This window comes from Theropithecus gelada, chromosome 10 (assembly GCF_003255815.1).
Source record: "Theropithecus gelada isolate Dixy chromosome 10, Tgel_1.0, whole genome shotgun sequence".
Classification (NCBI taxonomy): domain Eukaryota; kingdom Metazoa; phylum Chordata; class Mammalia; order Primates; family Cercopithecidae; genus Theropithecus; species Theropithecus gelada.
The window spans coordinates 6,252,021-6,267,196 of NC_037678.1; the positions used below are offsets into that span (position 1 = coordinate 6,252,021).

Here is a 15,176-nt window from a genome sequence, read left to right on the forward strand (position 1 = left end):
CTCGGGGCCGGCGGGCGGCCGGGCGGCGCGGGCCGCCGAGTAGCCGCGGGCGGCGACGGGGCATGCGGCCGGCCGCCGGACCCCGAGCCGTACGCGGAGCCGGAGCTCCAACCCCGGCACCAGCCCCAGCCCCAGCCCCGGCCCCAGCCCCAGCTCCGCGCCGCGCCCGGCGCGGCTAGAAGCGGGCGCCTTCCGAGCGCCGATCCAGGAGCCCGGAGTCCCCGCGTCCCCGCAGCCCCCAGAAGCCGGACAACTGTTGCGGCGGCGGCGGGGGCATCGCGGGGGCGTGGGCAGCCCCCGCACCCCAGCAGGCGGCTCCCGCGGGCGCCGGCTCCCGGCTACGGAGCGAGGAACGAGCGGGCGGCGGGCACGAGGTGAGCTGCGCCCCGGGGCGGGCAGGGCGGGGGCCGCGCGGGGGAGGGGCGCGCCTGGGCCGGGGTCCGAGCGCGGCGTGGAAAGGGGCCGGGGCGGAGCTCTTGGCGGAGGAGAGTCTGGGCGAGTGGGGGGCGGGGTCTGCGGCGCGGGGCTCCGGAGAAGGGGTGTAGGGTGGGCGCACTGGGAGAGGCGGGTAAGGGTCATATGACTGGGGTCCGGGGCTCTTTAGAAAGGGGCTGGGGACGACCGGGGAAGGGTCTGGGGGCAGGAGCCCTGCGGGACAGCCGGTGTTCGGCACTGGGGTCCGCGCCGGCGCTCACCAAGGTCGGGGTCGCTGAACCTTGGAGAAGAAGGGGCCGGGTTGCGAAGAGCAGTCCGGGGCGCACCGTGCCGGGACGCGGCGGCCGGGACCAGAATCCGCGTCCGAGGTGGGGACTGGCTTCCGAGAACCGAGTCGGGGAGCGCAGTGAGCTGGGAGCCCCGTGCGGGCTGCACGGGGACTGAGGGCCACGCTGCGGACCCAGAGGGACCTGGGGGTCCCAGCTGGGCAGCTCAGGGGACGGGGAGAAGGACCCCTCCTAAGTGCCTGCTCCTCGGTCCTGGTCCGCCGCGTGGCCCCCGAGGAACCGCTGTTGCCTCCAGGGGCCGAATCAACATTGATCCCGCGCCCGGGTCTGGGGTGGCCCCGGGGCGGCCTCAGAAGCTCATTAGCTCCCGCGGTTGCCATGGCAACGAGACCCCAAGCGTCTCGAGGTTATATTTATTCTAATTATTATTATCATTATTAGTATTAGTATTTGTTACTCAGCCAGAGGGAAAAAGAAAGGAAAAAGCCAGCGCGTCCTGGCACCTACAACTGTTACCTCTTTGGAAAGAGTCAAGAGGATATGGGCGAACAAGGCCGGGTCCATTTCCCCGCTGGGTGCCCCCCACTCTTGCTAGCTGCCCCAGCCTCCCCCCTGGGGCCATCGGACAGGGAAGGGGAGTTATGTAATCTGCGGGAGAGCACCTCTGGGGATGCCTCTTTGTATCTTCCCTACCTCTCTGGGCCTCCTGAGCCTGTTTTAAGTGACTGCACCTGTCACTTACAGGAATCCCAGCCTAGGATGGGAAGAACACAAAGTGCCCCACACAGGGACTCTCTGGGGGTGGCCTCCAGTCCCCTCTCCAGGGCTGTATGACCTTGACCAAGGCTCCTGATGCCTCCCAGCCCATTTCCTCATCTGGAAGACAGAATGGCAGCCATACCCACCACCAAAGGCTATTGTGAGCTCACTGTGAGAAACCCTTGTTGGTTCCCACTGAGCGTTGGTGGCTGTGTGACCCCAGGCAGCTGTCCACATGTCTCTGGACCTCAGCTTCCTAGACTATAAAATGAGGGCCCTGCTGTAGGCATTGTCTAAGGTGTTTTCGGTCAGTAATGTCCTGTGCATCTCGCTGCTGGATGGCTGTGCCTGAAATACCATCAAGTTCAGCTCTGTTCAGACCCAGACTGATGAGAATTCCCTCCCTGCATCACCCTTTGTTTCCTCACCTGAGTCTGATTGTCCAAATCTCTCTGGGAATCAGATGGTCCAGGGGTAATCGTTGGGACTTTTCACCTACCGGTAGGCTTCAGCTTCGGTGAGAAATGTCATTTGAAAGCAGAATTCAAATAACCTTCAAGTCCCAGCATCAACCAGGACAATCCCCATGCCGGTCATGGTTGCCTAGAACTTGGGAGTCGCTCCCCATCCCCTGAATCTGTGACTGCTCAGCGCAGAACGCCTCTCTGCAAGCACCCCGTCTCCAGAGAGGCTGTCTACTGTGCCTGTTCTGGCAAGAGATGACCAGGAAGTTCTGCAACCAGGCAGCCCTGGCCCCTCTTGTGGTTGAAGCTGAAAGCCCCAGGCAAGGGTTTCTGACAGTTTCTTTCTTTAATGTCATCTTCACGCTGCGTTCCTGGCTCTGTCTCAGGCATCTGGGAGGTATGGACTGATGAAGAGGAGTGAGGGGAGCAGTTTGGCTTGGAGCCGTGTGCACACGCGCACGTGCACGTGTGTGTGTGTCCCATTCTCGCTCTCCTGAGCCACCCAGCCTGGAGCTTATCAGGGCAGGTGGACCAGATGAGAAGGGTAGGGGGCAGGGCCAGTGCTGCTCAGTCAGACTTTTGTAAGTGACAACGAAAGCAAGTGGGACCTGCCCAGAGTGAGACCAGCTGACGGCCACTCCCAGTTACCAGTCATCCATCCATCCATCCCTTCCCTCCCCTTCTTAAGCCAGCTCCCCTAACCCCCATGCCTGTGCTGAAGGGCCTCGGCTCACCCTTGGCAGCTCTTGAGGAAGCAGAGGAGGAAGTGACCCTGGACAAGCCAGCAGAGCTGGGGGCATGCCTAGGTCAGGTCATGAGGCAGTGGGGAGCTCCCGGGGATCGGGAAGTGCATGTGCAGGAGGCACTTGTCCTTTGGAACCTGGGAGGGGTTGGGGCCAGGGGAGCTTGGTCCAGAATGACAGGCATGAATCAGCCAGAGGAAGGGGGAGGAGATGTTCTGGGCAGGGACCCTCTGTGGGCAGAGCTGCAGACACAACAGGGTGGCTGAAGCCTTCTGGACCTGCGGGGCTGGGAGGTGGCTGCAGGCCTGGAGGGCTGGGGGATGGAGCTCCCCTGAAGCAGGGCCAGGGCAGGAGACACCACCACCCCCAGCTTGAGTGAGGGTTTGAATGGCAGAGTGGGGCAGGGAGGAGGGAGGGAGGCCAGTTTGGAGCTTAGACAGCTTCTGGGTGGGCTGCCCATGGTTGAGTTGGGCAGAGGGAGAGGCAGTTTTGGCCAAGAAGGTGAATCTGATTTCCAGTTTCCTAGGACAATTGGCCAAGCCCTCTCCAGCCCCACCCCAAAGGCCACACTGCAGGAGGGTTGCCTCATGCCCAGGCCCTTGGCTTCTGGGGTGGGTGGGGGGCGGTGGCATGTGGACACCAGGTCTGGCCACTTCAGCTGTCTGTGTCCACAATACAGGACTTCACCAAACAGGCTCACAGTTGCACCCCGCACAGCACTAGGATTGCACTTGGCAGTGACAGCCCAAAGGCCTGCTCCACGCCAGGTACCATGCTGAGTGCACGCGGAACCCAGCTTCCCACTTAATCCTCATGCCAAACTTGTCAATGGCAACTGTAGATTCTGTTGTATGATGAGGAAACTGACCCAGAGAGGCTAATAATACATAACCCCACCAGGACCAGGCTCCCAACCACTACACTACATTGCCTAGTGCAGGGTGGGGATGTAGAGGCTCCTAAGACACAGCACCAGGAGCCGTGATGGGGTTGGGGCCCCATAGTCTCACTTCCTACTCATTATCCTGTTTACTTTCCAGTATTACTGACCCAGAGCCTGGCCCGCCTTATGATTAGATGAAAGCTATCACCTCCCTTCTTAGGGATGCTCTGCCTCTATTAACCCAGTCTCGGCTGCTTTAGCTTCTCCCCAGTTGACTCGTACAACAGATTCACAGGATCTTAGAGCGAACTGAGAGCCCCTTCCCCTGCTCCCCCAAGAGGGGCTTCTCTCAGCCCAGCTGCTCTTTCAGAAGTTACTGAAACAATCGTCAACACCTAAGAATAGTGGGACCTCGTTTCCTAAACACTAAACAGGCAGGGTTCTGAACATCAGAGCCAGGATGAGTGAGGAGTGTGACCCGAGGCCCTGTCCATGCTGGTTATGCCCTCCTGGGGACAGTAGGGGACACCCACTCTGTAGACGCTGGTCTCACTCTGCACAGGGCCTGGCAGGGGGGTGGCCCCATCTTTTCCTCCCTCCCTTTTTGTACCCCTTCCCTCCTTCTTGCCTTCCTCCAGGGTACACATTCCTTGACCCCTAAGCATGAACCCCCTGGGGAGGTGGAGGAGACCCCAAGGTTGTTGAGACCCACCCCCGGGCAGCTTCCAGCCAACCTGTTTAATGAATGACTCTATGAATAAATCATTCTCTAGCTGGGGCTGTGGATGTCCTGCTGGCCCTACTGATGTGCCTTCTGTCCCCCCACTCCAGTTATCATGAGCCCCTCCCTCCTTTACTTCTTAGCTGTGGCCAGTTCTGAAACATTCATCCTGACTTCCCCAGTCACTGGCCGTCCCCCCTCCCCACAAGCCCAGGATTTCTTGTTCAGCACCTTAGGACACAGTACCTCTGAAAGTGCCAGACCAGGCCCAGGCAGGGTCTCTGGCATATGCGCACGTGTGTGTGTGTGTGTGTGTGTGTGTGTGTGTGTGTGCGCACCCCACTCTCCACAGCCCTCAAGGGGGTGGGCAGGGTGGTAGACAAAGACAGTGCCAGCAGCAGGCCTGAGCCTCGTGTGCTGTGCTGTGATGGGGAGAGGCCCCAGGAGCTGCTGGTGGAGGGGGTTGAAGCCGATCTGCTTCCCCATATTCAGATGGGGACACTGAGGCTGAGAGAGGGCTGGGACTGCATTCAAGGTCACACAGTGAACTGGGGGTTCTTGAGGGCCAAGGATGTTCAAACCTGTATTATAGACACGGTGGACATTGTCCAGAGGCCTTGAGGAGCTTTGGGGAGTCGGGGCGGTGTGGGGCAGTACAAACATTTCCTAGATGATGAAATTTGCCCTGAAACCCCCCGAGGCACTCCTTTTAGGAAAAGGCTTCAGAATCTCTCCCTGCCTGGCCATCCACAGAAGCAGAAGCTGAGATGAAATGTAAATGCCTCTAGTCCTATATTTTCCGACGTCAACCTGCATGGGGCATTTATATCGACAGCCCATGCCCCCCAGCCTGCTCTCCCTCCCCTCGCATCTGGGACAAATGCTCCAGTCACCACCCATCTGCCCGCACGCACACCTACCCCAACAGATGTGTGCAAACGGTCCTTCCAGAAATTAAGAAATAATGCATGAGTTTCCCAAATTACACCCATTTAACACTGAATTAAGTTCTGGAAGCTCTTAACAGAGCCCTGGGAGGGAAAAAATTTTTTGTTCACACTTCCCTGGAAAATGAGACAAACCGTGATCTTTGAAAACCCAGCTACATAATCTGATTATTCCTCCCTGGCAAGCCTCAGAGAGGTGCCCAGCAGAGGGAGGGGACGGCCGGCTCTGCCGCGGCGGAGAGATTTGCATTGGGAAATTGGGCTGGGAAAGTTTGTCTCCTGTGCCAGATTCCAAAGCTCCTCGTTGTTGCCTGATGGGCTCAAAATAAAGTGTCGTTTTCTTAGATATTGGCACAAATTAAAAATAAAGGCAAATTCCTTCCATAATCCAGCGCGAGAATTTCCTCTGAGGCTCCCGGAGCTTGTCACGGAAACGATGGTGATTTGCTTTCACTTTGGGTTCCTTTCCTTTGTCGGGAGAATTGTACGTGAGCAGCTGGATTTACAGACCAAAAGAGATGCATTTAGCGTTCATTCATTCCACATTTCTGGAGCACCTACCGAGTTCTGGACGAGGTGCCAGGCCCAGGGGGCGTGGAGGGGCGATTTGAAACAGGGTCCTTCCCTGGTGGGTTTCGCAGTGTGTCTGTCGCGGGGAGGGGCAGGAGAACTAAAGAAAAACCAGCCTCTGAGAGGGGTCAGGCAGGGCTTCCTGGTAGAAGTAACTTTCAGCTTGGGTCTTGAAAGGTGCGTAGGAGAAGGCAGAGGGGCATTTCAGGAGGAGGAGCGGCTTGAGGAAGGTCTCGGTGTGGGTCTCACATGGATGTGGCTTCTCGTTATGAAGGTTCCTTTTCGACAACCTGGCTGGACATGTGGCTTTTTACAAAGCCCTTTCATATCCATTATTTTCCACTGCCCTCGGGTAGCCCAAGGCAGGCCAAGTTTCCCTAAAGGAGAGAGCTGAGCCCAGAAGCCCAAGGTGGCCAGAGTCACAGCCAGGCGGGGCTCTGAAACCCAAGGCTCTGGATCTCATGGGCTGTGTGCGGGTGGAGAGCAAATAGAGTAAGTTATTCTATAGAAATTCTAAAACTTAGAGAACCACATACATGAATTCCAAAGTCTAGAAAGGCCCCTTTCTCCCTCCACGGGAGCCGAACTCCCTGGCTGCAAGAGGGGCTGGGCTTCAGGACCTGGGTCCCGGCGATGCCCATGCTGGGGCTGCCGGCTCTGAGCCTCGGTCTCTGCGTCCAGAAGATGTGCTGATGGAGCCTCTCTCTGCCCATTTGCAGGAAGTCTGGCATCGTCCCAAGCCCCAGAAGGCCCAGGTTCAGCCTTCAGCTCAGGGAGGGTCCAACAGGGTCTTTTTTTCTTTGGAAACAGAGTCTCTTTCTGTCACCCAGGCTGGAGTGCAGTTGCTCCATCTCGGCTCACTGCAACCTCCACCTCCTAGGTTCAAGTGATTCTCTTGCTTCAGCCTCCCCAGTGGTAGCTGGGATTACAGCCTCGCACCACCATGCCCAGCTAATTTTTTGTCTTTTTAGTAGAGATGGGGTTTCGCCATGTTGGCCAGGCTGATCTCGAACTCCTGACCTCAGATGACCCACCCACCTTGGTCTCCCAAAGTGCTGGGATTACAGACATGAGCCACTGTGCCCAGCCCTCCAGCAGGGCCTTTGCTGTTTAAATTGTTCAGGCTTCTGGGAGCCAGGCTGGGGTGTGGCAGGGTAGCACCAGCTGGGTGCAACTGCTTGGAATCTGATCCCTAGGACAGAAAGTCCTTTGGGGAATGAGCCATGCAGCTGAGATGAGCCCCATCGTCAGGACAACGGGCCACAGGGAGGCTCCGGGTGCTGATCCCTGGCAGGCTGCCTGCTTCCCCAAGAGCAGCCTGGAATTCCCGAGGCTATGCTGGGGTTCTGCCCAGACAAGTCTCCTCGCTGCTTGCTCCTCACTTTGTGACCCTGGGCAAGTTATATAACCCCTGGAGCCTCAGTTCCCTTACCTGCAAAATGGGTTATTGTGAGACCAGAGAAGATAAATTCATACAAAGGGCTTAGTTAGCACAGTGTAGATTCAATACCTTGTCCACCTCTGTATTCTCACTTTGATACTGTTACCAACTTTGTGTTACTGTGTTAACATTGTTGCAGCCCTTCCACTAAGCAGGCAGGCAGGAACCAAGTCTGCTCATCCCCAGACCCCTAGAGTAGGGACTGCCATGCCTGTGGTTGTTGAATGAATGAGGAAATGAATCAGGTGAGCAGTTAGACTAGTGGCAGTGTTTCCTACCCAGCACCATGGCAACCGCAGACCACGCAGGTGGGAGCCAGCTTTGGAGCCTGGGTTCCAATCTAGCCCCCATCCCTTACTAGTGACCAGTGGGGGCTGCATATTTCCCTCTGAGCCTCAGCATCCTCATTTTCAACATAGAGCTAATAATGATGATAATAACGTGAGTGACTTGAGAGGATTTGAGGCAGAGATTGTAACATTTGAGACAGCTGGGTTAGTTACAGCGATAACCGTTATGTTTTATCCCTAAACTCTGGAGGGACAGTAAGAGTTCAAATCCCAGCCTCCACTCCTCCTGTCTGTGTGGCCTTGGACAGATTACATCACCGCTCTGAGCCTGTTTTCTCATCTAAAAATTGAGATGATATCCACCTCTTCAGGATTTAAACGAGTTACTGCAAGGAATGTGTTTGGTGCAGATGGGCATATAGTAAGTGCTCAGTAAATATAACTGGTATTATTGTCACCACTGCTACATTTAAAAACAGAAACACCCAGGAGGCACAGAAGTGGTGAAGGGTCAGAGAACCTCTCTCTAGAAGGGTGGAGGCTGCCTTGTTCCTAGTTTAGCTTGATAGTATCAAGCCCAGGTTTGGCATGCTTTGGACAGGTTTCTGGGAATGAAGTGATGATGGATGGATGGATGGATGGATGGATGGATGGATGGATGGTGGGTAGATGAATGCATAGATGGATGAATGGGTGGATAGATGGATGAATGGGTAGAGGGATGGATGAATGGGTGGGTGAGGTGGGTGGATGGATGGATGGATGGATGGATGGATGGATGGATGGATGGATGGTGGGTTGATGGATGCACGGATGAATGAATGGGTGGATGGATGGATGAATGGGTGGGTGAGGTGGGTGGGTGGTTGGATGGATGGATGGATGGATGGATGGATGGGTGGGTGAGGTGGACGGATGGATGGGTGGATGGATGGATGGACAAATAAATGAATTAGTGAATGAATAAAACTAAGATCAGGGCAGCCAAGGAAGAGGCTGAAGTTTGGGGGCAGAGGCTTCCCTCTGAGGATGCGAGCAACAAAGTGGGATACATTGTGTAGCTGGACATGATCTCTCTCTCTTTGCTGCATGAATCTTTGTTGACTAGGGATGGTGGCCTGAGTCTGGGAGCCCAGGCTGCTTGGTATCCCTCACAATTTGGTTCTGAAGCTGGACAGAGCTTAGTTCAGGCTGTGACTCCCTCAGCTTCAGCATAGGCAAGTTCCCGCCGCTCTGAACCTCTGTTTCCCCCTCCATAATGCGGGGAGAGGACTGGCTTGCAAAGATAACACACTTGAAGGTGGTTTGCAACCTGTAAAGTCAAACTGAAAGTCAAGGGAGGTGTTGGCTCCACGCAGTGGGTGACAGGGAGCAGAGGGTGGATTTGGAGCTGGTGGAGCTCATGAAACATCAGCCTGGGCACTCTCTCGTCCCCTCCTGAGGAGACCTGAGGTACAGGGTCGGGGAAGGGGTAGAGGAGGCACTTGGGGCAGTGAGGCAGCACCTCCAACTCATGGACAGAAGCAGGCCCAGGGATGGGAGTGCTCTGCCCAAGGCCCTTGGAGCCCCAACCTGATGGGGAGACCCTAACCTGCTCACCACAACCCTATCCTGGGCACTTTGCCAACATCACCTTGTTTAATTCTCGTAACTTTCCGTGAGCAGGGACAGGTTGTTATACTCACTAGGGGCTCAGAAGGCAAAGTGAATTCCCCAAGGGCACAGAGCCACTACGTTGCAAAGCCAGGATTTGGACCTGGTGGCTTCTGTTCTTTCTACTGGGGAGGCTGAATTCACTTTGTGGTCAGGAGGGGTGCTGGTGTGGGAGCTCAGGGTCACCACACTCCGGTACCCACCCCTCACTACAATGTGGCTTTGCCCAGCCTCCTGTCTCCTGTCTGCCTTGGTTTCCTTCTCTGTAAAATGTGTTCACAGCAGGCCCTCCTGCAGGAGTCTGAACCCAGGAGGGACCGTGCAGAGTGCTCCGATGGGCCCACCCTCTCCACTCGTTGGCTGTTCTTTGACTCCTCTTTGGGGAGGAGAGACACCCCGGGAAGGTGTGGGGCCTGCAGGAGCCACAGAGGAGCCGCACTGGGGTTGTTCCTGCTTCCCTGTATCTTAACAACCAGGGGCTGGTTTCTGCTGCCTGCTGCTTCCTCAGAAGGGGGTGGGTGCAGGCAGGCATGGGCAGGCCACTTGTCCGGTGCATGTCATGGGTTTATTCACTCCTGAGATAGTACACAGGGCCTGTCCTCACAGTCTCACAGTCTGCAGGGACTCGTGGACACAGTCACCTGTTCTGGCTCCAGACTCAAGCCCTTTGTAAAATAATGCACAGGTGTGAGTGATGACAGAGGATGGGGAGCAATTCTGCTGGTAGGAAAGGGGCTGAGCATCAAGGGGGCCTTCCCAGAGGAGGCGGCATCCAAGGAGATGGAGTCTAAGATGACCAGGTTGACAAGCAAGGGGAACAGGGACATTTGAGGCAGAGGGAACCATGCATCTAGAGCCTAGGAAATGAGTCTGGGAGACTTCTGGGAGCTCTGAGTGGCTGTTCCGTGGCACTTGTGGAAAGCTAAGCAGAAGCCAAGGCTGGAGGACTCTGGTCGAAGGGGGGTGGGTGGCTGGGTGGACGGATGGATGCATGGATGGATGAATGGGTGGAGGGATGGATGAATGGGTGGGTGAGGTGTGTGGATGGATGGGTGGGTGGATGGATGGATGAATGGGTGGGTGGGTGGGTGGATGGATGGATGGATGGATGAATGGGTGGGTGAGGTGGGTGGGTGGATGGATGGATGGATGGGTGGGTGAGGTGGGTGGATGGATGAATGGGTGGATGGATGGGTGGGTGGGTGGATGGATGGGTGGGTGGGTGGGTAGATGGATGGATGGATGGTTGGATGGATGGATGGATGAATGGGTGGGTGAGGGAGGTGGATGGATGAATGGGTGGATGGATGGATAGATGAATGGGTGGGTGAGGTGTGTGGATGGATGAATGGGTGGATGGATGGATGGATGAATGGGTGGGTGAGGTGTGTGGATGGATGAATGGGTGGATGGATGGGTGGGTGGGTGGATGGATGGGTGGGTGGGTGGGTAGATGGATGGATGGATGGTTGGATGGATGGATGGATGAATGGGTGGGTGAGGTAGGTGGATGGATGAATGGGTGGATGGATGGATAGATGAATGGGTGGGTGAGGTGTGTGGATGGATGAATGGGTGGATGGATGGATGGATGAATGGGTGGGTGAGGTGTGTGGATGGATGAATGGGTGGATGGATGGGTGGGTGGGTGGGTAGATGGGTGGATGGATGGGTGGGTGGGTGGGTAGATGAATGGATGGATGGATGGATGGATGGATGGATGGGTGGGTGGGTGAGGTGGGTGGATGGATGAATGGGTGGATGGACGGGTGGATGGGTGGGTGGATGTATGGATGGGTGGATGGATGAATGGGTAGGTGAGGTGGATGGATGGATGAATGGGTGGATGGATGGGTGGGTGGATGAATGGGTAGATGGATGGATGAATGGGTGGGTGAGGTGGGTGGATGGGTGAATGGGTGGATGGATGGATGGATGGATGGAAGAATGGGTGGGTGAGGTGGGTGGATGGATGAATGGGTGGATGGATGGGTGGATGGATGGATGGATGGCTGAATGAGTAGGTGAGGTGGGTGGATGGATGAATGGGTGGATGGACGGGTGGATGGGTGGGTGGATGGGTGAATCGGTGGATGGATGGGTGGATGGGTGGGTGGATGGATGGATGGATGGATGGATGGACGAAAGGGTAGGTGAGGTGGGTGGATGGATGAATGGGTGGATGGACGGGTGGATGGGTGGGTGGATGGGTGAATCGGTGGATGGATGGGTGGATGGGTGGGTGGATGGATGGATGGATGGATGGATGGACGAAAGGGTAGGTGAGGTGGGTGGATGGATGAATGGGTGGATGAATGGATGGATGAATGGGTGGATGAATGGGTGGGTGAGGTGGGTGGATGGATGAATGGGTGGATGGATGGGTGGATGGATGGATGGATGGCTGAATGAGTAGGTGAGGTGGGTGGATGGATGAATGGGTGGATGGATGGGTGGGTGAGGTGGGTGGGTGGATGGATGGATGGATGGATGGCTGGGTGAGTGGGTAGGTGGCAGGGGCATTAGTTACTGGATTGCTGGCTAGTTACTGGGTTTGGACATTACCCTGTGGACCTGGATGGCAACTGTGTGGCTGGAGCACTGCCACTCTCACTGCTGTGCCTGGGGCAGACATTGCTACCATTAGACATTGCTAATCCACCATCGTGGCAGGACCCTGGATGCCTGCAGTCCCCCGGCAGCCCCGGGCCCATCAGTGCCCGAGACGATGCCTGTTTGTCTTGCTGCTGGGAATCACGGGGACGATGATACCCCTTCCCAGTTGCTTGTGTCTTGACTAAGCCCCAAACCCAAAGCACTTTCCCTGTGGGAGAAGAGGGTGGGCTGTGGCCGGCCTCTGGTGGGACTCCACTGCCCCACAGTGCTGGCTAGTTCAGCTCTTCCTGCAAAAGCAAAGCCTTCCCCTCCAGGGACGAGCTCTCCCAGGGCCTCCCCAGGCATGAGCACCACCCGGGAGTGCAGCCCTTCCTCCATCGCCTATAGGTCCACAGGCCAGGGGTCGAGCCCCAGACAGCCTGGACATCAGCTGGAGCTGGGCCAAAGAGGGGGTCACGGGGGAGGGCAGGGTCCTGGCAGAATCTTAGGCAGGACTAGGAAAAGATCAGGAGACGTCTCTCCTGAAATTCAAACAATTGGACAATCTGTTCTGGATCGATTTAGAAGCACTGGAGTGGAAAAAAATTAGAAAATATAGTGTGAAAGCTATTTTCTCTCCCTCTAAGCTCACTTGGGCAGAGGAATGAGCTGGAGTTTATTTGTGGACTGTCCAAGGCCCTGACCAGGGCCTCGCACCTCCTCCCTGCCCCCTGCTCCACTGCCTGGCCCACTTATCCCCAATGCCTGCTGCCTCCTCCTCCATGCCCAGTTCTGCGCTGACAATAGGGGGTCTCAGAGGGGCAGCATCCCTGTTGGTTCCAGGAACCAACAGCATATAGGAACTCAGACATGGACATGGCTAAGATCGAATGTTTGTGTTCAACAGGCACCCTGAGGGAGGTCCTTCTGTCCCCCTCTCCCACACTGCCAGACAAGGCCTCTCTATGCCAAGGTTGAGGTGTCTCTGCCTAGTTCATTCCTATACCCCCAGAGTCTAGGCCATAGAATCAGGGCTGGCACATAGTAGGTGCTCAGTAAGTTTCTTGCCTAAATGATGGAAGGAAGGAAGGGAGGGGGGAAGGAAGGAAGAAAGGAAACTGAGGCTTTAAATGAAGTCACATAGTCTGTTAGAGATGGAGGTGGGATTGGAATCAGATCCATCACCCTCGAGACCTGATTTCCCCCCACCCCCGCCGCCCATCACTGGGGCCAGGAGCTAGGTCTGAGACATTTAGGGGCCTCCCACACCGACGACCCCTTTCTTTCCCCGGCACAGTGCATCTCACTCCTCCTAACACAACTCCTACATTTAATCTTTCACGACTTGAGCCAAATGCTGATTGTTTTAAAATAAGCATGTTCAGTGTGAGGCCAGACCGGAGTGGTGGGAAGGGCAGGAGAGCCGAAAGCCAGAGCCTTCCTTCCACATGGTCTGAATTGTCCCCGAAGGGAGCAGCTCCCTCTCCACTGTGGTGTGGGGAGTTTCTGAGGCTGGAGGAGTTCGCCCAGGGGTAGGGTCTGCCAGGACATTGTGAGTGTGGGGACATCTGGCACTGGTGGGAAATGGGACCAGTGGATCCCAGAATGGTCTCTTCTGTTTTTCCCCTATCACTCGGAGAGGGGGCTGTTCCCAGTAATGAGGAAGGGGTTTCATTTTAGGGACTTGCAGCTCCCTCCTCTTTCCCCTTCATTCCCAAGGGCCAAGGCCAAGAGCCCGAGTCCTACAAAGAACTTGGGCTTGAAAACTCAACCAGCTCAGGTCCAAGTCCCAGAATCTTAGCAGCTGTGTGATCTTCAGCAGGTAACGCAACCCTCTGAGGCTTAGTTTTCTCATCTGCAGGCTTGGGCAGTAGCCCCTCCTTTTCTGAACATTGGAGGAGATGATACTTGTGAAACACCCAGGATAGTGCTGAACACATTGGAGGTGCTCAAGGAATGGCCTTTTCCTTCTGTCTCCACCTCATGGGAGGCCAGGGCTTATACACGGTTTCACTCTACTTTGGTTCTGCCTCCGTGGCCTGGAGTCTTCATGGGCTACTGCCCTGGGCAGGTTCCCTGGCTGACAATGAGAGGTGAAGCCACAGTACAAGGGGACCCTTTCAGCCCCAAGTGTCTGAGCTTCCATCCTTAGCCACGCTGGGGACTTGTGGGTGGTGCCAGGTATGGCCAGCGCTGCAGCCTGGAGGGAGCCCCGTGTTGGGAAGTCAGAGATCTGGGTGCCAGTTCCAAGTCTGCCACCTATGAGCTGTGTGACCCTCTGGGAGTGACAGCCTCTCCGGGTCTCTGTGTCCTCACCTGAGTCATGAACAGCCCTTACCTGCTTCTCAGGGTCACCGTGCTGCTCACCTAAAAGAACCTAAGTGACAGCATTGAGCAGGCCCTGAGCCTGAGGAGAGGATGGGAGGGAAAAGGGCAGCCCTGGTGACTGACCCCTCCTAACCACCTAGCATGGGCTCCGAGTTTCACATATGTCATCTCATTTAATCCTCACACCACCCAAGTAAAGGGGGTTAGCACCCTACTTCACAGGTAAAGAGAGAGCCTGAGTCATATGTCCAGGATCACAGGGCCAGCTGGGTTCCCTCCCCGAGGCCAGCCTGCATGTTCTGTCTTCTCTCTGGCCATGGCTTTGGCCACCGTCCGCCAGGCCTGAGCCCAGCACCCGCCTGCCCCTGGAATTCTGCACTTGCCATCCCGGTCCTGATTGCTTTCCTGCTGACAAAACGCTGTCATAAATACTTTTTGATGTTACCTCTCCATTTCCCAGAAATTTTTGAGCCAACACTCCCCCAAAGCAGCAGCACACTAATTAGACTTCCATGATACCGTTTACCCAGATGTCGACCGATGCTACGTAATGTAGCAGTTTTCTCCCCGTTATAAGGGACGTTCCTTTTTGGAAAGCAGGAGGCCTTCTCTTGAAGGCTGGGGCATGGCATCGGGCCTGCAGCGAGGACTTTTCCGGTAGAGGCTTGTCTGCCCTGGACTTCCCCGCCCCCCACGGTGAGCTCCTGGAAGGGCTGGCCTGGGTCGGGGGGCAGCCAGCCTGAGTGTGGGGCCTTCTCCTGGAGGGGCTTTGCTCTGCCCCTCAGTCCCTGCTGCCTGTCAAGCCCCTTGGTGTCAGGAGGCTGCAGTGGCAGAGCCCAGCTAGGGGAGGTCAGAGGGCCCCGTGCTCAGCAGACAGGGCAGACACGTTCATTAGCCATCCTGTTGTTTCCAAAGTGCGAACTCAGTATCAGGACGGATCTCTAGTTTGGGGACGACTAAGCAGAGAAGGATTCAACTGAGGAAGTGGAGCATGGTGCTTGCTCTGCTGTGGGGGTGACGGAGAGGACTTGGGGAGTCTGTGTCTGAAGCGGGTACAGTT

At 56.2% G+C, this 15,176-nt stretch overlaps 1 protein-coding gene across 1 annotated transcript in view; it reads left to right on the forward strand.

The window, feature by feature from the left end:
* The first annotated feature begins 24 nt into the window (after positions 1–24).
* SHISAL1 (shisa like 1) overlaps positions 25–15,176 on the forward strand; it is an 87,786-nt gene continuing 72,634 nt past the window's right edge. Inside the window, exon 1 of the mRNA XM_025400418.1 lies at positions 25–374. The gene's annotated coding sequence lies outside the window, so the exon portion shown is untranslated. The remainder of the gene's footprint in view (positions 375–15,176) is intronic.